Here is a 24,017-nt window from a genome sequence, read left to right on the forward strand (position 1 = left end):
CAGCACATCAAAAGAGGCAAAAGCAAGCCATGGTACAGAGCAACACCCCTCTGTCCGGCTCGTAAAACAGCAGAGGAGCAAGGACACTCCAGGCCAAGCGATGTAATACCCTAACCAACCAATAGAGGGAGGGCGACCATGCCAGCGCTGTGGAGCCAAGCGACCCCACAGGCTTGATCAATGCCCGGCTCTCTCAGCAGTGTTTCAATTGCAAGCGCACAGGACATTTTGGAAAGTTGTACAAAGTTTACAAAACCAGATGCTCAGATGATCCCAAGAAGATTTACGAGGTTGAGGCTCCACACCAACAGCAAACACAACCGTGATTCTTAGGTTTGGTCAAAGGTCAGGGGCGGGATTTTTCGGAAACCGGCGGGATGGGCAACTCCGGCGCGAAGGAGTGGCGTGAACTACGCTGGCGTCGGGCCGCCCCAAAGGTGCAGAATCCTCCGCACCTTTAAGGGCTAGGACGGCGCCGGAGTGGTTTACGCCGCACCGGCCGGCGTTGAAGGGGCTTGGCACCACGCCAACCGGCGCAGAACTGCCTCCGTCAGCCGGCGCAAGTTGGCGCATGTGCAGGAGCACCAGCGTGTGCTGGCGTCATCCCAGTGCATGCGCAGGGGGGGTGTTCATCTCCGCGCCGGCCATCACGGACTGTTACACCAGCCGGCGCAGAGGAATCGAGTGCCGCATGGCACAGGCCCGCCCGCGGATTGGTTGGCTCCGATCACAGGCCAGGCCACCATGGGGGCACCCCCCCCCCCCCCAGGGCCAGGTCCCCCCACGACCCTCCCGAGGACCCCGGAGGCTGCCCGCAGTGCCAGGTCCTGCCAGTAAGTACCTGTCGTAACATACGCCGGCAGGACCTGCCAAAAACAGGCAGCCACTCGGCCCATTGCGGGCTGGAGAATCGCCGACCAGTGCAGCGCGATTCCCACCCCCGCCAAATCCCCGACACCAGAGAATGCAGCAGCCGGCGGGAGCGAGATTCACGTCACCCGCCGATTCTCCAACCCGGCTGGGGTCCGGAGAATCCCGCCCCAGGAATTTTTGTTCTGGAACACGGTCTCGGTTAAAGGACATTCCACAAACTTTAAATTGGACACAGGAGCCAGTGTTATGGTCCTCTTGGACAAGGAACCATGGCCGACAGACCTCTGTCTACAACCGACAGACACAACACTTTATTGACCTGGGAGAATCCAACTTCCAGTTCTAGGCATGATTCTGGAATCATTAAAGAATGGCGGTAAACAAATCTTGAAGTCACAGACGTCATCCGTAACCAGTGTTTTTTTCTTCTGAGCAGAGATGCCCGTGTTGCCCTGAACCTTCTGAAGACGGCTAAACAACTCTGTCGTCAATTACACAGAACTGCAAATTCCCGAGAGCCCCGACAGGAAAAACACTCGCGACTGGGTCTTCAGCTCGGAATTGACTTCATTCTTTGCAGAGCCGCTGTGTCCATTTTCTTTGGAGGCGCCAGAAGCTCCTTATTGGTCACACCAGACAACCACTCAGATGGTTAACGCGACACGTCGAGTGGAAGACAGCCAAGAGGTGAACCAGTCACAAGGAGAACCTCAACCTCCAGCTCCGGCATCTCATAGAGCCATAGAATTTACAGTGCAGAAGGAGGCCATTCAGCCCATCGAGCCTGCACCAGCCCTTGGAAGGAGCACCCTACTTAAGCCCCATGCCTTCACCCTATCCCCTTTATCCCCGTAACACAGTAACCCCACCTAACCACACGGGCAATTTAGAATGGCCAATCTACCTAACCTGCACATCTCTGGACTGTGGTAGGAAACCGGAGCACCCGAAGGAAACCCACGCAGACACGGGGAGAACGCTCAGACAGTGACCCAAGCCGTGAATCGAACCAAGGACCCTGGATCTCTGACGCAACTGTGCTAACCACTATGTTACTGTGCTGTCCTGTGGGTCAGATACCTCAAGTCACCGGACACATGCTGCAACAGCCAATTGGTACAACTGTTAGCCAGACCACGCTGGAACAGAGAAGCAGCCATCAACAGACCACAGCTCCCCTCAGTGAGGCAAGGAAACAAACCAATGAGAATGTTGTTGCACGGAAGGCTAAACTGCAAAATGACCCCGTTGATAAGTCATACCAGTAAGAAGAGACACATCTTCCATCTAAACGTGCATCACAGCAAACTGGATGAGCTGTGAATTCATTCTCCCTGTCAGGAATGTTGCAAACCAATGATCGTGGGTAACACCAGATGTGGCATTGAGAAGGAGCGGTTCAACTCCAAAGAACAGAAAGAGGGACTTAAGATTTAAAAAAGCGACTTAAGATAAGCCAACCAAACAGCAGAATGACCACATCCAAAACAACTTCCTCTTCATCAGAATTTGCCCAGTACACAGAGTCTAATACTTCTCCAAGCATTGTAAAGATTTGGAAAAATCAGCAAGGATACAGACCACCCGAATCTGTAACCACATATAATTTGGGGGGAGAAGAAAGAATAGTAGAAATAATGTACATCTGTTAACATTGTAAATATGTTGGGTAAAGACTGAGGGGGGGGGGGGGGTGTAGCTTAAGGGTCTGTCATAGAAAAGGTTAATGTGGGACTGTGTGCAGTACCACCCACAATGTGCTGTCAAGGAACACATGACCAGAGTCTATAAGATAATCTTGTACTGGACAGAGACGTGCGTAGAGGCAAGCATGCAGTCAGCTCCTAGATCTTATATGATGTATATGTATATTGTTACAAGTGGGGAACAAACACTTGCTGTTAAACTCTACAAATCTCAGAACCTCTTCCTGAGACTTCAGAACGACACACAAATGGGCGAGATCTTCCAGCTGTTCATGTAGATGGGATCTTCTAGCCCCGTCGAAGGGCGCATCCCCACCGTCCGTTTCTCAACGGCATGGGGTGGATGCAATGGGAAATCCACCAGCAGGGGGCAGCGCGGTAGCATGGTGGTTAGCATAAATGCTTCACAGCTCCAGGGTCCCAGGTTCGATTCCCGGCTGGGTCACTGTCTGTGTGGAGTCTGCACGTCCTCCCCGTGTGTGCGTGGATTTCCTCCGGGTGCTCCGGTTTCCTCCCACAGTCCAAAGATGTGCGGGTTAGGTGGATTGGCCATGCTAAATTGCCCGTAGTGTCCTAAAAAGTAAGGTTAAGGGGGGGTGTTCTTGGGTTACGGGTATAGGGTGGATACGTGGGTTTGAGTAGGGTGATCATTGCTCGGCACAACATCGAGGGCCGAAGGGCCTGTTCTGTGCTGTACTGTTCTATGTTCTATGTTCTATTAATAAATGTGTTAATTGGTGTTTGTGGCTGTGCAATAATTTGTTGCCACGAGTCCTGTTCACTGGGGTTACCTTCTCGCGAAACCTCGCAAATGGAGAAATCGCAAAGAAGCAACAATCTTCTGAATGGGACTCAATTCGGTGAGTTCCAGTCGTGCAAGGGCAGCCTTCCCTTCAGCAGTTACGTTTTCTACAATAACCTTCGGGTGGTATTTTCCCACAAACCGGCAAAGGTTCAGTCAGAAAACTGGCGTGTTTCACCCCAGAGAAACTGGCAGGTGTGCCGACAAGAACGTCAAGCATTTTGCCACTTTTTTGAAGGGGGGGGGGCTGTGTTTTGCTCTGGCATTGTGAGGGGCGGGGCCTAAACTCACCATCAAGCCTGGCTTCTCAGAGATCATGGCCCCCTTTTGAAAGGGCGTCCCAGTCTCATATTGAATGTAAAGACCTCCTCCTCGCCCCCACCATGGATATTGAGCCTCCCCCACCCATCACATCAAGGATTGCTGGCATCAACCCACTTCCGCCCCATATATCACTGGCATTGGGCATCAGGGCCCTCCCATTGATCTCCCAATGGGCACTTCCCCCTTCAGGCCTCACCTTCTCCAGGCTCTGCCCATTCAGGCCTGCCCCTTCTTCAAAAATAAATTTAGAGTACCCAATTATTTTTTTTACAATTAAGGGGCAATTTAGCATGGCCAATCCACCTACCCTGCACATCTTTGGGCTGTGGGGGTGAAATACAAGCAGACATGGGGAGAATGTGCAAACTCCACACAAGCTGTGCCCGGTTGCTGGGATCGAACACGAGTCCTCAGCACCGTAGACAGCAGAGCTAACCACTGCGCCACCGTGCCGCGCCAAGGCCCCGCCCCTTAGCACTGCAGGGCTAGCACCGCCAGGTTGGCACTGCTGGGCAAAATGGGTGATGCCAGGGTACCACCTGGGGAATATAATAGCCTCCGACCCATAAGACCATAAAGACATAGAAGCAGAATTAGGCCACTCGGCCCATCGAGTCTGCTCTGCCATTCAATCATGGCTGATATTTTATCATCTCCATTCTCCTGCCTTCTCCCCATAAATCTGATATCCTTATTAATCAAGATCCTATCCATCACTGTCTTAAAGACATTCAGTGAATTGGTCTCCACAGCCTCCATTCTTCATACCAAAGTGCATAGCCTCACACTTTTCCACATTGTATTCCCTCTGCCACTTCTTTGCCCACTTTCCTAGCCTGTCTAAGTTTTTCTGCAGCCTTCCTGCTTCCTCAATATTACCTGTCGCTCTGCATATCTTTGTATTATCTGTAAACGTCGTGACAGTGCCTTCAGTTCCTTCTTCCAGATCATCAATGTATATTGTGAAAGTTGTGGTCCCAACACCGACCCCTGAGGCACACCACTAGTCACCGGCTGCCATCCTGAGAAAGACCCCTTTATCCCCACTCTCTGCCTTCTGCCAGTCAGCCAATCCTCTTTCCGTGCCAGTTTCGTACCCTTAACAGCATGGGCTCTTAACTTATTTACCAGCCTCCTATGCGGCACCTTTTCAAAGGCCGTCTCGAAATCTAAGTAAATCACGTCCACTGGCTCTCTTTTGTCTAACTTCCTTGTTATCTCCTCAAAGAATTCTAACAGTTTTGGAAGACATGACTTCCCCTTGATGAAGCCGTGCTGACTCAGTCCTATTTTGTCATGCACTTCCAAGTACTCCGCGATCTCATCTTTAATAATGGACTCTAAAATCTTACCAATGACCAAAGTCAGGCTAACCGGCCCTATAATTTCCCGTCTTCTGCCTCCCTCCCTTCTGAAACAGGGGTGTTACATTGCTATCTCCCCTGGGACTCTCCCTGCCTTCAGAGATTCCTGAAAGATCACCACCAATGCCTCCACAATCTCCTCAGCCATCTCCTTTAGAACCCTGAGGTGTAGTTCATCCGGTTCAGGTGATTTAACCACCTTCAGACCTCTCAGTTTCCCTAGAACTTGCTCCTTAGTGATGGTGACTACACTCTGCCCCCTGATTCTCCTGGGGTTCCGGTATCCCACTGGTGCCTTCCACCATGAACACTGATGCAAAGTAACTATTCAGTTCCTCTGCCATTTCTTTGTTTCCTATTATTACTTCTTGCTATTGATTTAATTTAATTCCTTAATAACAATGCAACTGTTCCCCCTTTGCCCATCTGCCTGTCCTTTCAATAGGACACTAGCTTGAATATTTAGCTCCCAGCCCTGGTCCCTTTGCAGCCACATCTCTGTGATGTCGACAACATCGTACCAGCCAATTTCAATGTGCGCCACAAGCTCATTTACCTTGTCCCGTATACTGCGCACATTTAGGTACAACACCTTCAGTGCTGCATTGACCAACTCCCTTCTCATATTTGTGGCCTTTTTTGCTCTGCCTGAGATTAGATTTCTGCCACCTTCTCTACTCTCTGTTCTATTATGTGGTCAAGAAACATTACTAACCTCTCCTGAGCCCTCAGCTCCTTTAACTAGTTTAAAGTCCTTGTCATTAACCTGCACTTCTGTCTTCTCCTTTAACTTTCATTTTCAAATTCACCATACAACTGAACCCTCCCCCTCACGATTTAGGTTAAAGCCCTATTTACAACCCTCGTTGTGCGATTTGCCAGGACTCTGGTCCCAGCATGATTCAGATGAAGACCCATCGGAACAGCTCCCTCCTTCCCCAGTACTGGTGCCAATGTCCCATGAATTCAAACCCATTTCTCCCACACCAACCTCTGAGCCACTCATTTATCTCCCTAATCTTATTGACCCTCTGCCAATTAGCTCGTGGCTCAGGTAGTAACGCAGAGATTATTACCTTTTTGGTTCTGCTTTATAATTTAGCTCCCAGCTGTTCATACTCCCTTAGCAGAACCTCTGTCCTTGTTCTACCTATACATAGAACAGTACAGCACAGAACAGGCCCTTCGGCCCTCAATGTTGTGCCGAGCCATGATCACCCTACTCAAACCCACGTATCCACCCTATACCCGTAACCCAACAACCCCACCCCCTTAACCTTACTTTTATTAGGACACTACAGGCAATTTAGCATGGCCAATCCACCTAACCCGCACATCTTTGGGCTGTGGGAGGAAACCGGAGCACCCGGAGGAAACCCACGCACACAGGGGGAGGACGTGCAGACTCCACACAGACAGTGCCCAGCCAGGAATCGAACCTGGGACCCTGGAGCTGTGAAGCATTTATGCTAACCACCATGCTACCCTGCTGCCCTGCTGTCGCTGGTACCTACATGGATCATGACAACTGGATCTTTACCCTCCCACTCCAAGTTCCTCTGCAGCCCAGATGAGATGTCCTGAACTAGAGCACCAGGAAGGCAACACAACCTTCAATATTCTCGATCCTGGTCACAGAGAACGGTCTCAATGCCCCTAACTATATTATCCCCAATTACAACTAGATTTACTTTCTCTCCCCCAGACGTGAATGGCTCCCTGCACAAAGGTGCTGTGGTCAGTTTGCTCATCCTCCCCGCAGTCGAAGGGGCGTAGTTAGTCGAAGGGGCGTGACTACCTCCTGAAACACAGTGTCCAAGTACCTCTCCCCCTGCCTGATGTGTCATAGTGCCCGAAGCTCAGAGTCCTGCTTATCAACCCTGAGCCGCAGTTCCTCAAACAACCAACACTTACTACAGGGGTCCACCAGCTCCCACATCTTGCAGGAACAACACATCTCTTGACCCTCCATCTCTATTTTATTTAATTAGTTTCTAATTTGTTTCCATAATTAATTTTTTAAAACTTTTTTTATATCTCTCCTGATTATGTATTCTCATGTATTTTCTTGAATTTTGTTTAATTCCCTTTTCTTCCATGTACTGAATGATCTGTTGAGCTGCTTGCAGAAAAATACTTTTCACTGTACCTCGGTGCTCGTGACAATAAACAAATCCAATCTAATAATCCAATCCAATTACCTCAGTCTGAAAGCAATTTATAGCCAGTAATTTAAATGGTTTTCGAATTTAGCACAGATTCCGCGCCAATCAAATCATGGCCTTCCTGTGATGTCACTTTTCAGTTTTTTTACCCCCCAGTCGGAACACTCAGAGAATCACTTACCTTCTCCCCCGGCTGCTTTCTGAAATTCTCCTGTTCACAGCTACAGAAGTGAAGGCCTCAGAATCCCCGAGGTAAGTTATTTATATCACTTACCTTCCCAAGTTGCACTCTGAACGTCTCCCGCTCACAGCTCCCGAAGTGAAGGCCTCAGAAGCCGCACCCCCCTCCTCCCCCGCCGCCTCCGCCAGCAGGACCCAGGTGGGTGTTCGAGGCAGCTTTCAAGAAAACCAGAGAGCATTGTCATAATGCAGAGTGAGAAAAAGAAAAATTGGAAGTAAACTGCATTCAGCTAGACCCCCGGGGTGCAATTGAGGAAGCTCTTGAGAGTTAACGGGCCGTGAAATTCAGTGCAAACAAACAATCTCAATAGGTCCTATGAAGCAGGCAGCAGCTGGCTAAATTGCAGAGGTTCCTAAAAGTCAATGGGTTGTGAAATTGAAGGTAAACAAACAAGTACAAACGGGTAAAAGCAGGCATACTGCTGCAGTGAAACCACAGAGCCTGGTTGAAACTTCAAGGGGAGTGAAATGCTTCTCCAAGAGACAAGCTGCAGAATTTATATTTATTTTTACAAATGTATTTTTATTTTTCCAATGTAGCGTGGCCAATCAACACACCCTGCACATCTTTGGGTTGTGGGGGTGAGACCCACGGAAACACGGGGAGAATGTGCAAACTCCACACGGACAGTGATCCCCCCCCAAGTGCCGTTCGCCCTGGCCCCGTTTGTGAGAACCAGTTCGAATGGGTGCCCGGTGGGTGTCTCCTTGGCGAGGCCGTTCGGGAAGCGGTTCGATCCGGTGTTGGCAGAGTTACTGAGTTTTTAAACTGACTTAACTCTGCAGCTCTGGGTCCCCCCCATGGGCAGCCCATGGCCAGATTCCAGATTATGACGTCTCGTGAGATCTCGAGATGCGTAACGAACGTCAGGAATCCCGGGAGAGGCCTCTCGCGGGATCTACCGATCGCGCCTCTTCCCGATTCCAGTGGGGCTCGGCCGGTAAATTGCGTCCATTCACTGCGAGATATGATTCTGTGATATGACTACGTCGGTCGGGCTGTTGCCTCAATTAGTCTGTGGACCAGCTCTCCCCAATTTGGAACACGCCCGCAGATGTTAGTAAGGAAGACTCTGCAGGGTCAACAGAGCTGAGTTTGCCGTTGCAGGCGCCTAGTTCAATGTCAGGTGGTCTGTCTGGTTTTGTTCCTTTGTGGTTTCCTTTGTAGCGGTTGAATACAACTGAGTGGTTTGCTCGGCCATTTCAGAGGGCATTTGTGAGTCAGCCACATTTCTGTGGGTCTGGAGTCACATGTAGGCCAGGTAAGGCTGACAGATTTTCTCCCCGAAAGGAGATTAGTGAACCAGATGGGTTTTTTACGACAATCGACAATGGTTTCATGGTCATCATTGGGCTACTTTTAATTCCTGATGTTTTATTGAGTTTAAATTCCACCATCTGCCGAGGTGGGATTCGAACCCACGTCCCCAGAGCATTACCCTGGGTCTCTGGCTTACTAGTCCACTACAGCACTCCCCCAAGCTGTGCTGAAAGGGTGTACTCGTCAAAGATTTAATGCAGAGATTCGGACATTAAATGCGGATCAGGCGATGGGCAGAGTACAAAGCTCGGGTAAGTGAAAATGCAAACGTCAAAGTCGCAAAAGGTGAGATTATACTGTACGTCAATAATAATTACACTTGTAAAGTAGTTCGAGCTGAATATTTCTTAAGGTAGTAAATTATTTGGATGACCTAAATCTGCAAAGACCAAATATCATTTCAAGTTTGTCTTTCTTTGGTGAAAAATTCCTGAAATGCCGAAGGGTTTTACAATCTCTGTGGCTTGTCAGTGGTAATTTACTGAAAATAATGATGCCTCATCAGTATCGGACACACTGTCTACTTTCCAAACAGGTGATGTCTGGTGTCACATTCTCTAACTTACTGATACTACGGGGAGACATGTAGCACAGTGGTAGCACAGTGCTTCACAGCTCCAAGGACCTTTGTTCGATTCCCGGCTTGGTCAACTGTCTGTGCAGAGTCTGCACGTTCTCCCCGTGGGGTTCCTCCGGGTGCTCCGATTTCCTCCCACAGTCCAAGATGTGCGGGTTAGGTGGATTGGCCATGATAAATTGCCCTTAGTGTCCAAAAAAGGTTAGGTGGGGTTACTGGGAAACGGGGTTAGGGTGGAGGCATGGGCTTAAGTAGGGTGCTCTTTCCAAGAGACGGTGCAGACTCGATGGGCTGAATGGCCTCCTTCTGCACTGTAAATTCATATGATTCTAACTTGTGGAAATGACTAAAACGAAAATGATTGATGTGTGGAGGAATTTCTCTCATCTCCATCCTAATTGGCCGATTCTTTATTCTGAGTTTGTGACACTCCTCTGCCCCAGTTCAAGATTCTCAACCAGAGAAAATAGCCCCTACTGTTCTCCCTATACACACACGACTGCGTGCAAAATTTGGCTCCAACACATGTACAGGTTCGCTGATTACCGATCGTAGTGGGTTGGATCTCGAACATCAGAGTACAGGAGGGGATATAGAGAACCTAGTGGAGGTGAGGTAACAACAACAATCTCTCCCTCAATGTCAGCAAAACTGAGGAGCTGATCATTGACTTCAGGAAGCATAGTGTCATACACACCCCTGCCTGCATCAATGGTGCCGAGGTGGAGACTTTTGACAGCTCCAAATTCCTAGGTGTGCACATCACCAAAAATCTGTCCTGGTCCCATCCATGTTGACGCTACGACCAAGAAAGACAACAGCGCCGTACCTCCTCAGGAAACTAAGGAAATTTGGCATGTCCACACCTGACTCTTACCAATTTTACAGATGCACCATAGAAAGCATCCTATCTGGCTGCATCACTGCCTGGTATGGTAACCTGCTCGGCCCTAGACCGTAAGAAACTACAGAGAGCCATGAACACAGCCAGTCCATCAATGTGAACTCGTCTCCCATCCATTGACTCTATCTACACCTCCAGCGCCTGGGGAAAGCGGGCAGCATAATCAAAGACCCCTCCCAACGGCTTATTCACTCGTCCAACTTCTTCTATGGGGCAGGAGATACAAAAGTCTGAGAACATGCATACTGTGTAGCACTACACTCCGTATCCTTCACCCAATGCCTGTGTCTATGTATTTACGAAGTGTATTTATCATATGTCCTATGTTTTCCCGTACAGAACGAGCTGCCTGATCTGTACTCAGAACAATACTTTTCACTGTACCTCGGTACACATGACAATAAATCTAAATCAAATCAAATCAAGCAACTACTCACTCAAGCCAATTTCAGTCTAATAATGGAAAGTAAAATTATATGACAAAGTTCCTCTCTGACAAAGAGATCAGTTACTGTAAAGATGCCATCCTGTTTCAGTCAAGAAGTGGTCCAGCATTCACCACACAAGCCAGTAACCCGTTCCAACACGGGTATTCAGTATTCTGTGAGAAAATGCTGTTGCAACAAACAGGAACATCGGAGGAGGAGTAGGCCATTCAGCCCCTCGAACAGATGTCAATCGTAATGTCAGGCACACATACCGTTTAAATCAAGCAATCCAGATACTTTTTATTGATGAGGGGGAGGACAGTAAATTCGTCCCATTGTTCATTGAAATGTTTGCGACTAACGATCACCTGGATACAATTATAGTGACTGGTTTGCTGTATGCAAAAGCATTCAATTCAAATAATTTGATCAATTTCACTGGATCAAATCATACTTGACTTCCAAATTTAAGATAAAAAGCCCTGCCAGCCCATCTTCCAGACCAAATTGATTGAGTTACTTTAAATCAATTAACATTGGTTTTAAAAAGCAATATTTATATTGTTAATGTTGAAGTTATTGGAAGTGTTAAATGATAATATAGAATTGCCCAGCACCTAGCCGGTCACAGATTGATTTTCTTCTCATTGTCAGCGGAATGATCGTCGATTCTGAAAATGCTCGCCAGTATAATTTACGAAAGGAAGCAATAAATATATTGTGGTGGAGCAAAGCTTTCCAATAAAATCCAGCCCATTTTAAATGTTAGGCTGCACAAACGTTCAATAACATGTTCCAAAAAGTAATCAAATTGTTGACTTCTCAAGCTATCCTCTCATCAGCATCCGATAGTTTCCACTGATTATCACGGTTGTTGCTTGGCTCCAGAATGGTTCACGCTGCGTTCAGTTGGGATTTAGCTCCAGCTACGTGGAACATGCTCAGCACTGGCCAAGCAGTTGCCATGGAAGCGATTTTTATTGAGATCAATCTGGAATAGGGTCTCCCTGCCCGGTTACATTTCCTCCTCACCTGTGGCCCTTGGACAACATCCCACTCCAGAGATTCCGACCTTCACTTTGTGCTGCCACTTTGGAATTTTGTCCAGACTCGGACTTTGCCGCCTATCCTCCCTTTCGTTTTCGCTGTCCGTTAACGAGGGAAAATGTGCAGCGAAAGCCAACCATGTTTGCATATGGCGAGCGGGTTTGAGGGTTCTGGGCATAGGTTACTCAGGGAGAAACCGTTCCTGCTGCCATGAGGGTCAGTAGCCAGAGGAAACAGATTTAAAATTAGTGGCAAAAGGACCAAGGAGAAGAGGAAGAGAATTATTTTAACACAGCGAGATGTTATGATTCTGGAATGTAGGGCGCGATCTTGTCAAAAGGGAACAAAGTCCCCGAGCGAGCGCGATTAGCTGCGGGCTTCTCAGCACTGGCAGTGACTAGATGTACAAGGCTTCAATGCTACCCATGTTGATAAGGGGCCGGAACAGGGAACACGCAGCCGAGGCCGCACAGTCCCCCCCCACACCCACACCCCCACACCCCCAGCACCCATGGAGGCATGGGCAGCCCGGACACAAAATGCCACCTTGGCACCATGGCAGTGCCCCACCAGCCCACAGTGCCACGTGGGCAGTGCCAGGAAAGCACCCATGTGCCACTGCCAGGGTGTCAGGCTGGCACTGCCAGGGCACCCAGGTGGCACCAGCAATGCCCAAAGGGCATGCAGCTGGGGGCCTGCTATCCCCTTTGAGACCCCCATGAGTGCCGTTCCATCTGGTCCCCGTTTGTAGGGACCAGTGCCAAACGGCGATCGCCCAAGGTCCACATGATGAAGGGATTGAATCCCAAATCCTCAGGTACCTTGGAAATCTCCACATTAGAGTAAGCCTTACTGCCTCGCTCTAATCTGCAGGTTTGCCAATCGGTGATCCCGCCCATTGTGGGCAGGATTCACTTTGCAATGTCTCACGCGATTGAGTTGAATCCCGCGAGGCATTGTGAGCCGGGTGGATCCCGGGGGCGGGGTCTCCCGGCTTTCACCAGAGACGATGCGTTGCAGCGAGATGCTTTACCAGCGCAGCGTGGCCAGACGATCGTGCCCGTAGTGTCTAAAAGGGTGCTGGAAACTGATTAATTTCAACTTCCAAAAGAAAATTAGGGGCGGGATTCACAAGCACCCCGCTCCATGTTCTCTTCGCTCCGTGTTTCTCTAATCTCCCCGCTCCGTGTTTCTCTAATCCCCCCGCTCCGTGTTTCTCTAATCTCCCCGCTCCGTGTTTCTCTAATCCCCCGCTGCGTGTTTCTCTAATCTCCCCACTCCGTGTTTCTCTAATCTCCCGCTCCGTGTTTCTCTAATCTCCCGCTCTGTGTTTCTCTAACTCTATCACCCCGTGTTTCTCTAATCTCCCGCTCCGTGTTCTCTAATACCCCAGCTCCGTGTTTTCCTAGTCATTCAGTCCCGTGTTTCTCTAATCCCCCGCTCCGTGTTTCTCTAAAACCCCAGCTCCGTGTTTTCTAGTCATTCAGTCCGTGTTTCTCTAATCCCCCGCTCCGTGTTCTATAATCTCCCGCTCCGTGTTCTCTAATCCCCAGCTCCGTGTTTTCTAGTCATTCAGTCCGTGTTCTCTAATCCCCCCGCTCCGTTTCTCTAATACCCCAGCTCCGTGTTTTTCTAGTCATTCAGTCCCGTGTTCTCTAATCCCCCCGCTCCGTGTTTCTCTAATCTCCCCGCCGTGTTTCTCTAATTCCCCTGCTCCGTGTTTCTCTAATACCCCAGTTCCGTTTCTCCAATCCCCGCTACGTGTTTCTCCAATCCCAGCTCCGTGTTTTCTAGTCATTCAGTCCCGTGTTTCTCTAATCTCCCCACTCCGTGTTTCTCTAATACCCAGCTCCGTGTTTTCTAGTCATTCAGTCCCGTGTTTCTCTAATCCCCCTGCTCCGTGTTTCTCTAATCCCCCAGCTCCGTTTTTTCTAGTCATTCAGTCCCGTGTTTCTCTAATTCCCCCGCTCTGTGTTTCTCTAATCTCTCTGCTCCTTGTTTCTTGAATCCCCCGCTCCGTGTTTCTCTAATCTCCCTGCTCCGTATTCTCTAATCCCCGTCCGTGTTTCTATAATCTCCCCGCTCCGTGTTTCTTGGATCCCCCCGCTCCGTGTTTCTCTAATCTCCCTGCTCTGTGTTTCTCTAATCTCCCCGTTCCGTGTTTCTCTAATCCCCCAGCTCCGTGTTTTTCTAGTCATTCAGTCCCATGTTTCTCTAACCCCGCTGTTATCTAATCTCCCTGCTCCGTGCTTCTTGAATCTCCCTGCCGTGTTTCTCTAATCCCCCAGCTCCATGTTTCTCTAATACCCCAGCTCCGTGTTTTTCTAGTCATTCAGTCCCGTGTTTCTCTAATCCCCCCGCCCCGTGTTTCTCCAATCTCCTGTGTGTTCTTGGATCCCCCCGCTCCGTGTTTCTCTAATCTCCCTGCTCCGGTTTCTCTAATCTCCCCGTTCCGTGTTTCTAATCCCCCAGCTCCGTGTTTTTCTAGTCATTCAGTCCCATGTTTCTCTAATCCCCCCGCTCCGTGTTTATCTAATCTCCCTGCCGTGCTTCTTGAATCTCCCCGCTCCGTGTTTCTCTAATCTCCCTGCTCCGTGGTTCTCTAATCCCCCAGCTCCATGTTCTCTAATACCCCAGCTCCGTGTTTTTCTAGTCATTCAGTCCCGTGTTCTCTAATCCCTCCGCTCCATGTTTCTCTAATCTCCCCGCTCCGTGTTTCTCTAATACCCCAGCTCCGTGTTTTCTAGTCATTCAGTCCCGTGTTCTAATCCCCCCGCTCCGTGTTTCTTAATCTCCCTGCTCCGTGTTTCTTGAATCCCCCCTCCATGTTTCTCTAATCTCCTGCTCCGTGTTTCTCTAATCCCGGCTCCGTGTTTCTCTAATCCCTCCGCTCCGTGTTTCTCTAATCCCCCCCGCTCCGTGTTTCTCTAATCCCCCAGTTCCGTGTTTTTCTAGTCATTCAGTCCCGTGTTTCTCGCCCAGGCGCCATTCGCTGGGATTTCCCATTGAAACCACCCCGCACCATCAGGAAATCGGTCAACGGGGTGTGCTGCAAGCGGGAAAAGAGAATCCCTATGACCGGAGAATTCTGGCCTGGATCTTTGTTTGAAATGGAAAGATTTGTAAGTCATGGGAAAGGAGCTCGGATTTGGGTTAAATCCACTGACTAACACGGCTTGGACGAGCTCGGGAAATCTTCCTCTGGGTGAAGAGAAAATGAAGAGCAGATTTGATAAAAGTTTTCAAAATCACGAGTCTGGACGGAGCTGATGGAGGGAACTGTTCCCATTGGAGAAGGATCGAGAAACAGTTACCAATCTGTTTATTGGCAAAAGAAGCAAGATGAGGAAGATTGTTCAACGCAGCGAGTGGTTCGGATCTGGAATGCACCGTCTGAATGTGCAGTGGAAGCAGATTCCACTGAAACTCTCAAAAGAGAACTGGATGATTACCTCAGAGAAAGAAATGGGCATCACGGGGATAAAACAGGAAGAGGCACAAACTGAGTGGTCCTCATGGGGGCCAGCATGGACATGATGGTAAAATGGCCTCCTCCAGTGCTGGAACCATTTATGATTCAATGATAGTTCGGGAGTTTTTTCATAGAAGCGGAAATTGGTCGAATTGTCTCCAACTGTGCTGGGTGATTCTGAGTGGAAGGGTGACAGGGATGCTTAAATCACAGTGCCGAGAAACTCATGGCTATTCAATGCGACCCGCGTTGAATAAGGGGCCTGAACAGGGAACAGGTGGCTAGGCTGTACATAGCCCCATTTTGTACAGTGGGGAGCTCCAGTCACCAGAATCCCTCAGTGTAGGAGCGGATCGGGACGCCATTTAAGCGATCCCAACCTGCATGCAAAACGCATTATGGTAGGGTCCCTGGATCCCCCCAACACTCACACAGGGCACCCCCAGCCCAATCGCTTGCCTGCAAAAATTGCCAGCTTGGCAGTGCCAACCTGGAACTGACCATGCCAGCTGACAGTGCCAACTGGGCACACTGGCAATGCCAGGTTGGCACACAGGTGGCACTGCCAGGGTACCCAGGTGGCACCAGCAGTGCAGGGGTGAGGGCATGCAGCTGGGGGCCTCTGATCCCCAGGGAGACCCTCCCCAACGAGTATCTTCCATCTGGTCCCCATTTGTGAAGACCAGTGCTGAATGGCACTCACCTAGGCCTCCAAGGCAAAGGAAATTGATCCCACACCTCGGGTACCTCAGGAATCTGCAGATTAAAGTGAGATTAGCCGTCTCATATTAATATGCAGATTTGCTAAAACGTGATCTTGCCCACAATGGGGGGATTTACATCGCAACGTGTCACGAGATCGCGTTAGATTTCGCGAGGCGTTGCGAGCCAGGTGGACCCCGGGAGCGGGGGTGTCTTGGCTGTCGAGCACGACCGTCACGGCGAGCTTTTCAGGCGTAGTGTGGACGTTTGATCGCGCCCTCTATCTGACAGTAAAACGGAACAAGCTGGAGTGGAGACAAGAGGTTAGATCAGATTCTGAAACCGAAGAGAGGTTAATGTTGTGGGAACATTCTTGAAAACAATGGAAACATGAACCTGCTGTTCACTTCCAGCTCCTCACTCCCTAATACGTATTTCCAGCCTCTCTGTTTGATTTCAGAATTGCACCACTTCCAATTTATCCGTTATCTTGTTTATCAGGCCCTTGGCGCCTGCACTTCGGTTTTCCCTCGTGTCTAAAGTTCAGCAATTTTCTTTCCCTTCCATCTGCATTCTTTCATGGTTCTCCATTGCTGCCAGGTTTCACATTTCTCAAAACTGCCCTTTAATCTTACTAGCCCCATCTAATATTGACTATTTAGACTCTCACGCTTCTTATTTCTCCAACAGTCTATTCTCTGCGTCCTTTTTTCTATTAGATCTAAAAATCCTCGCCCTGATCTCCTATTATTTTTTTCAACAGCCAGTTCAGCTTCCCCAATCTATTCCTTATTATTGTTGCTTTTTGCTGACTCGCTCATCGCTCGGGTGTTCCATTAGGATTTTGGAATAATACATGAACTGATTAAAGGCTTTTCGGCCTAACGAACCCCCATTCTTCCACGGGCCAGCTTCGAATCATAGCTGGGAATGAAAGGTGCAGAAGGAGCCCATTTGGCCCAGCGCACCTGTGTGGTTCTTTGAAAGAGGTCTTGAAGTAGTCTCCCCACCATCCCTCCCCCTCCCTCCCCTCCACCCCCCCCCCCCCCTCCCCCCCCCCCCCCCCCCCCCCACCTCCCCCCACCAACCCCACACACTTTCCCCAAAGTTCAGAAAATTCTACAGTCCCACACTCCAAAAGCTTGAGCGCAAGAATCAAGGCTGACGTTCCAGTGCAGTGCAGAAAGGACCTGACGTCTCCCGATTGCTGTTTAACCGTGACCCCCCATCTGGCCTGCGCGGGTGGGGATATTAAACAATCCATGGTACAAATCCAAGAAAGACGCAGTGGGGGAGGCGATCCTCTGGCTTGGCCCGGCCAATAATTATCATTCAATTGACACCACAATTACGCATTTATTTGATCACAATCAAATCGCTGCTTTTTGGGGAGGTTGCTGTGCGCGGATTGCCTTCCTCATTTGCAACATTACAGCACGGACTACCCTCGGAAAGTTCCCCATTGGCTATAAAACAGGTAGCACAGTGGTTAGCACTGTAGCTTCACAGCTCCAGGGTTCCCAGGTTCGATTCCGGCTTGGGTCACTGTCTGTGCGGAGTCTGCACACTCTCCCTGTGTCTGCATTGGTTTCCTCCGGGTACTCCGGTTTCCTCCCACAAGTCCCGAAAGACATGCTGTTAGTGGATTGGACATTCTGAATTCTCCCTCCGTGTACCCGAACAGGCGCCAGAAATGTTTCACAGTGTTAATTTAAGCCTACTCGTGACAATAGTAAAGGTTATTATTATACAAACATGCCTTTGGTGACATCCTTGAAAATTGCTTTATAAATGCAAGTCTCAATTTTTTTATGTATCCAACTGCCTTCAGAAGTTATTACTGAATCGGGTTCCTCCAGCTTTCAAGCAGTCAATTCCAGATCATGCGAAGACGCTGTATTCTCTTAATTCTACTGATGATGTTCGCCACTGATGTTGCTGATTTCCTGAGGTGCGTTTCTGAACAGAATGTAAATTGTTCGATATGGACGTATGACAGAGCACATCACCCCCCCCCCCCCCCCCCCCCCCCTCCACCACTACCTGCCTCCCTCCATCCCAACACTCTCCACCCCCACCCCAAAGAATAGTTGTGGAGAGTGAAGGGCGGGCAATGCCAACGCCAACTCTTGGCAAGGCTGAGGTACCAGCAGTGCCGCCCAACGAGAGCACAATTGAAAGGCAGGTGTAGCGGGGAACGTGACTAGTTCAGCTTGTTGAAACATTACACAGCGCATACATTACTCATTCGTCCTGTCATACATTATTCAGGCATAAGAAAGTCAGAATTGCTTGATAAATTCAGGCAGTTGCATGACTACGAATGTACATAATAGTCAATCTCCCATTGCATTGCATTTGCTGGGAATTGAAAACCAAGGTGCAGCCTTCAAGTGAAGCAAGGTTATGGGCTGGAGGATAATTGGACCAGGGTGTGCAGATGTAATTCAGTCCCTCCACTAGCCAGAGGGTGTGATTACAGCCTGACTAGCTTTACATAAGTAGTCCCCATTATAATTGTGAACGGAGGAATTTATAATAGAAAAAGTTGAGAGGAAATGCATGCAGATGTAAGATTTGTAATATATTATTGATAGGTAGAGATACTGTAATATTAACCCTCAGAGGATCAATCCATTTGGAAAGCTTTGCATTTGTTTAATACTATAATTCCTGCACCTGGCCCCAAGTTCTACAGTTAACCAGAATTTTCATTTTCACTCTAAATATTGCCATGAAAGGCCGATTAAGTATGGAATAAGCCACGAGGGATCAATACAGGGCAGCAAGGTAGCACAGTGGGTAGCACTGTTGCTTCATGGCTCCAGGGTCCCAGGTTCGATTCCCGGCTTGGGTCACTGTCTGTGCGGAGTCTGCACGTTCTCCCCGTGTCTGTGTGGGTTTCCTCCGGGTGCTCCGGTTTCCTCCCACGAGTCCCGAAAGACGTACTGTTAGGTGAATTGGACATTCTGAATTCTCCCTCGGTGTACCCGAACAGGGGCCGGAATGTGGTGACGAGGGGATTTTCACAGTAACTTCATTACAGTGTTAATGTAAGCCTACTTGTGACAATAATGATTATTATTATTATTATTATAAATACAGGGCCTACATGTTGGTGTCAGTCTTGGATCAGGGGTCGCACTCTCATCTCTGAGTCAAAAGCTTTTTGGTTCGAGTTCCACCCCTGAATCTCGAACATACGATCAAGGCAGACAGACGTTTCAATGCAGTACTGAGGGAGTGTTGCACTTTGAGAGGTACCATCTTTCTGCTGAATTACCAAATTAAGGCTTAGTCTGCCCTCTCAGGCGTTTATTTGAAGAAGGGCAGGGATGTTTTCTTGGTGTGCCGGCGAATGTTTACCCCTCAACCAACATCGTCACTGAAACAGAATATCTGGTCATTTATCCCATTGCTTTGTGGGCCCTTGCGGCAGGTACCTTGGATGCTGTGCTTATTTACACAACAGCGATTACATCTTAAAGTACTTCAAAAGGTGCTGTAAAAAACTTTGGTACATTCTGAACGGCACTAAATAAATACAAGTATAGCACGGTAGCACAGTGGTTAGCACAGTTGCTTCACAGCTCCAGAGGCCCCAGGTTCAATTCCTGGCTTGGGTCACATTCTGTGCGGAGTCTGCACGTTCTCTCCGTGTCTGGGTGGGTGTCCTCCGGGCGCTCCGGTTTCCTCCCACAGTCCAAAGATGCGCAGGTTAGGTGGATTGGCCGTGAGAAATTGACCTTAGTGTTCAAAAGGGTTGGGTGGGGTTCCAGGGTTATGGGGATAGGGTGGAGGTGCGGGCTTGGGTGGGGTGCTATTCCAAGGGCCGGTGCGGACTCGATGGGCCGAATGGCCCCCTTCTGCACTGTAAATTCGATGATAATTTATGATTCCCTGAGAAGGGAACTTTCAATGTGAAACATAGAAAATGATCTGCCCTCAGAGTGCACCTTCTAAACTCTTAACAGGCCATTGACCTCTTTGCCTCATCACTGTGTGACACATTCAGCTCACCACAATTTCCTAAGTCTACTTGAAACAGTGGAGTTCTTTATCTCCCAAAGTCTTTCCTCTTCTTCCAATTCCAGGTCTTCAAAATTCAAACCGTCATGTAGTCACTGTCATGATATGCAAACATGCAACCAATGAACACTCAGAATAGGACACAACCAATGGGCAGTCAGGACACTCAGAGGTGGCATCTCCACAAGGGGGCATGACATAAACACTATAAAAGGGATGAGGCACTTACAACCTGCCTCTTTCCACAGATGGACATCTAGAGAGTTAGACAGGGTTGATCAGCAGCATCACACCCCAGCACGTGGCTTAGAGCAAGCTGGTACAGTTAGACTGAGTTACTACAGTTAGATTAGCAGAGAGTCGAACTCATTTGAGAACTGTGTTAATAGTTCAATAAACACGTTGAACTCATTTCAGCGTCTGCAGCATCCTTTAGTTAAGACTGCATCAAGTAGCAGCCTGTGTTATCCGAAACAACGTAACACAACAGTTACCACTTCTTAATTTATTTTGTCTTCACCCTTGTCCTATTTAATTTTGGTGGTGCCCTGTCCTGGTTGGACACAATCACTCATCCCATCCTTCCCTTGCAGTGTTGTAGCTGTACCTCTGCTCTCTCCTCAAGTACCACTCACTGCTGGAAATGCTGGGTTGGTGAATTACACGTTTTTGGTTTGGTTCCTCCACATTGAAATTGCGATTTTCAAAGTTTGGTTCCCATTTGAAAGTATGTCACATTTTCATGATTACAAGATGAAACTTACAAGTACACTCTCTCAAAATCAGCTGTCTAGGAATCAATGCCCAAAAATCAGACATTTTTAAAAAGTGCAATGCCTCAATTTTTAACATTTTTTTTACTCAATTAAAAGGAACCTGGACAATTCAGCTGGGTGCTGCACGAGCCAGGCTTGTTATCCCCTTTGACTCTTGTGTGTTAGTCTATTCCCATGCTCCATGTGACGCCAGACTCTACCCAGCCCAGACCGACCCAAACTGCCCATTGTCCAAAATGTCAGACCCAAAATCCGGCGAAATCCAAAATTCGGCACAGCCTTGGTCACTTGGGCCTGCGATGTCTTGATATTCCCTCCTGAATGCGCCTGATCAGGGAGTCCATATTTCACATGTCCCTTTGCTGCTGTATTGTTGCTGATTTTCTGTTTCCCAGCTCCCTTTGCACATGCATGGAAGGCATATTTGGAACCATTTCCTCAAAACACTGGCCTGAGTGCTATAAGCTGGCGGGCACTACAGACGCTGCTTATCCTGCCCAATGGGTCCTGTTGGATGGTCATCGGCAGGCCCTCCCGTAATTCTCCGCCCACCCCCCCGATGGGCCGAGTTCCCGACCACGCGGGTGACGTGTGGTCTGAGCGGTAGAGAACACGTCATGGTGGCTGCGGACTCTGTCCAGCGCCGCCACACTCGGCCAGGATCCGTGCTGCTGGAGGGGGGTGTTACCGCGAGGGCTAGGGGACTGGTGGGGGATGGCCAGGTGGTTGCCTGTGGGGTTGCGAATGGTGGGTTGGGTCCGCGCACAGCCATGCTGTATGGCGCGACCGCTGCAGATCGTCGCCATGTGCATGCGCGGTCACAAGACCCGGCACTTTTTGGTGTGGGAGCCAGGAGTTTCACCCAGCGCCGCTGCAAGCCCGTCACCGGTCCCGGAATCGGTGAGCCTTCGGCGCCAATTCTGATGTCGTAAAACACCTGCGAATTCTCCGTTTGAGCCGGCACTTTGCTGCTGAAATGGAAAATTCAGCCCCCTGCCTTTCAGAAAAGCTGTTAAACCAAGGTCCTGTCTACGTGTCTCAGGTGGTCTTTAAAGATTTTATGGAACAATTTGGAAAAAGACAGGAAATTCACCTCATGTCATGTCCAAACAAATTCCCTCAACCAACGCCATCAACTGACCAATCATCTGATTGAAGTTTGTAGGGTTTTGCTAGCACAGAGTTGCTGCTTGCATGGTGTGAAATGTTTTGACAATGTGATAAGATGTTATGTGCATCGCAGTATTCAGTTCCTTTCACTGTGATCTTCCTATGTCTGCTGCTATAGAGTTTATTTTCTAGTATCAGCATTCTCCGCCATCCATCCATTTGTTAAATTGAGACAAGATCTGCCCTTTGATAAATCCTGGATGATGACCACCAATGCATCCAATATTTCTAGAGCTATTTCCTGAAGTACTCTGAGATGTAGGTTATTCGGTCCTGGGGATTTATCAGCCTTCATTCCCATCAATTTCCCCAGCACCATTTCTCTACTAATATTGATCTCCCTCAGTTCTTCCTTCTCACTAAATCTTGCATTCTCCAACATTTCTGGTATCTGATTTGTGTCCTCTTTTGTGAAGATAGAACCAAAGTATGTATTCAGTTGCTCAGTCATTTCTTTGTCTCTTATTATACATTCCCCCATTTCTGTCTGTAGGGGACCTACATTCATCTTCACTAATCTCTTTCTCGTCACATACGTATAGAAACTCTTAGTGGCAGTCTTTATGTTCCCTAAAACCTTACTTTCGTACTGTACTTTCCTTTTCTTAGTCAATACCTTGGTCCTTTTTTGCCAATTCTCTGACCTATTGTTTTTCTTGGCCAATCTGTATGTTTCTTCCTTGGATTGGATACATTCTCTAATTTCCTTTGTGAGCCATGGATTGGCCCTCTTACCCCATTTTGCTTTTGTGCTAGGCAGGAATAAACAGTTGTTGCAGTTCCGCCACGAGTTCCTTGAGTGTTTGCCATTGCCTTCAGAGGGTCAGTGCAGACTAGATGGGCCGAATGCTCCCCTTCTGCACTGTGGGGATTCTATGGTAGGCGAACCCCAGAGGTAAAAGGACAGCCAATGCAGTAAAGATGGGTATTTGAATGGTGTGACAGTCTCGAGGGGATGAAAGGACATTATTAAGGACATTACCCGTTATTAAGTTCATATGTTCTATTGTCAAAGCTATTCCAGCATCCAGCACCATTCCACACTCTCCCAGTAATTACCCGCAGGTCACAGGAGGCGCCTTGCTACAGCATAATCCTCCTCTCAGGATTGTTAAAATAACAACACAAATGCAAGTTAATCATTTTTAAAACAACTACAAAATTATATTTTGACACTTTTTATGGTGTGAGTAAAATGTGTGATTGCAGTTCCCTTGCTCTTCTCTGTTCTAATTTCACTTCACAAAAGCTGCTTGATCTGAACATCGGGAATCAAAATCACACTGTTCAAAAAAAAATTTGTGTGTGTGAATTTTGTTAAGGGTTGAGCTGCCAACTGTGGGAAATAAATTCTTTCTGCATTTGGACAGTCACAGTATTGAGCGCTCCAACATCAGGCAAAGCAGGATGAAATCCCATCAATCACGCTCCAACAATACTTATTTTCCATTTGCAGGACAAACACACCTGTATCTGCAGATCAAGCTGCACACATCCGCTCGGCGCTTGCAGAGCCAAATCTCGAGGGACTCTGACAGCTAGAACCAACGGTTCAGGTAATGTAAATGAACGCCTATCTAAGTATTAAGCTAAATTGGAATAGTTCAGTGCTAGTGCACTAAAGAAGGCACGCCAGTATTACCAACAGCTGAAACTGCTTCAGTGGACATCTCATAATGGTGCTAGATTTATCAAATCTATCGGGGCCCAAACCTGAATAGATACAAGTCGAATGCCTGTTCCAGCAGACTCCCTGCATGGTGAAGAGAGTGCCCTTTCCGCCTGTCACATTGGAGGACATTTAGTGCCTAACAATGGTCTAATTCATTTGTGGCCTTTAGTTATTTGAACGGTAAAAGGTGTCACAAATTTGCTGTCCTGAGAAAGAACATTATTAACAAAAGATGATCTGAGGACTCTTAACTTCAACACAGTGAGGGTGCAGCAAGAACACATGCTCCAAAATCATACCTGTTAGACATCTGTTGTTGCCACAAAGAAGTCGAGGCTTCAAGTTCGTAAATACATGGTGCAGGGTCTATTAAGAGATGTCGCTTCTACAGGACAAGATGGTGATATTTCACCAGCCAATAGTGTTGCTTGAATACATGACACCC

General features: G+C 48.4%; 1 long non-coding RNA gene across 1 annotated transcript in view; it reads left to right on the forward strand.

Moving 5' to 3' along the window:
• Positions 1-23,438, forward strand: part of LOC119953599 — an 82,653-nt gene extending 59,215 nt beyond the window's left edge. The window contains exon 3 of the long non-coding RNA XR_005458053.1: positions 23,357-23,438. This is a non-coding gene — a long non-coding RNA (uncharacterized LOC119953599). The remainder of the gene's footprint in view (positions 1-23,356) is intronic.
• The last annotated feature ends 579 nt before the right edge of the window (positions 23,439-24,017 follow it).

The sequence above is a fragment of the Scyliorhinus canicula genome, chromosome 18, assembly GCF_902713615.1.
Source record: "Scyliorhinus canicula chromosome 18, sScyCan1.1, whole genome shotgun sequence".
NCBI classification, from domain to species: Eukaryota; Metazoa; Chordata; class Chondrichthyes; order Carcharhiniformes; family Scyliorhinidae; genus Scyliorhinus; species Scyliorhinus canicula.